General features: G+C 34.1%; 1 protein-coding gene across 3 annotated transcripts in view; it reads right to left on the reverse strand.

Annotated features, from left to right (window-relative positions):
- LOC107694979 (LIM domain-binding protein 2-like) overlaps window positions 1-1,108 on the reverse strand; it is a 54,229-nt gene that overhangs the window by 20,162 nt on the left and 32,959 nt on the right. The gene's annotated exons all lie outside the window — the stretch shown is intronic.

A 1,108-nucleotide genomic window follows, 5' to 3' on the forward strand; every position in this document is an offset into this window, starting at 1 on the left:
AAGAGAAATATAAGTGGGGTAAAAAATGAAATTAATTTATCACCATTCAAAAGTAATTTTTTTTCAAAATGATTTTTTAATGTTTTTGAAGTCTCATCAAATCTGAAATTATTTAATAAAAAATACAGTAAAAACAGTAATATTATGAAATATCATTACATATATTTTAACATGTAATTTATTCCTGTGATTCAAAGCTGAATTTTCAGCAGCCATTACTCCAGTCTTTAGTGTCACATGATCAGAAATCATTCTAATATGCTAATTTTCAGCTCATTTTTATTATTATCAATTTTGAAAACATATGCTGCTTAAAGGGGTCCTATTGTGCTTTTTCACTTTTTAAAGGGGTCATATGATGTTGCTAAAAATAACATTATTTTGTATATTTGGTGTAATGAAATGTGTTTATGCGGTTTAAGGTTAAAAAAAAACATTATTTTCCACATACTGTACATTGTTTCTCCTCTATGCCCCGCCTTTCTGAAACGCGTCGATTTTTACAAAGCTCATCTGTCTGAAAAGCAAGGTGTGCTGTGATTGGCCAGCTATCCAGTGCGTTATGATTGGCCGGATACCTCAAGCGTGTGACGGAAATGTTACGCCCCTCACATACTGTTGATGCCGCGTCCGGCCGGAGCGATGATTCAAAAACATGAAAACCCATTATAAACGAGGCATTCGTTGCATCCAGTGGGGACATAATTATGGATTATAATGACTTATACTGTCTTTTTACGTGTTGCGTTGCAGAACAGCCGGCATTGTAGTCTATTCTACCAGGATCAGTAAACAGTCCTCCATAAAATGTGCTGCACACATCTGAATATTTGGGTTGAAGTGTTCTGGAACAGTGTTGTAAATACAACCCAAGCATGAGAGCATGTTCTAGTACACCCCCAAAACAAAATCAAGACTTTGTATAAGAGCATAATAGGACCCCTTTAATATTTTTGTGGAAACTGTAATACAATGTAAAAGTCTTATTTCTGGTCATTATAATGCATCATTTCGGAAGTATTAATTTATTTTTCTCTGAAAAATAAAAACATGTTGACCCCCAGCTTTTGAATGGAAGTGTATATACACACACACACACACACACACA

The sequence above is a fragment of the Sinocyclocheilus anshuiensis genome, unplaced genomic scaffold, assembly GCF_001515605.1.
Source record: "Sinocyclocheilus anshuiensis isolate Anshui unplaced genomic scaffold, SAMN03320099.WGS_v1.1 scaffold226, whole genome shotgun sequence".
NCBI classification, from domain to species: Eukaryota; Metazoa; Chordata; class Actinopteri; order Cypriniformes; family Cyprinidae; genus Sinocyclocheilus; species Sinocyclocheilus anshuiensis.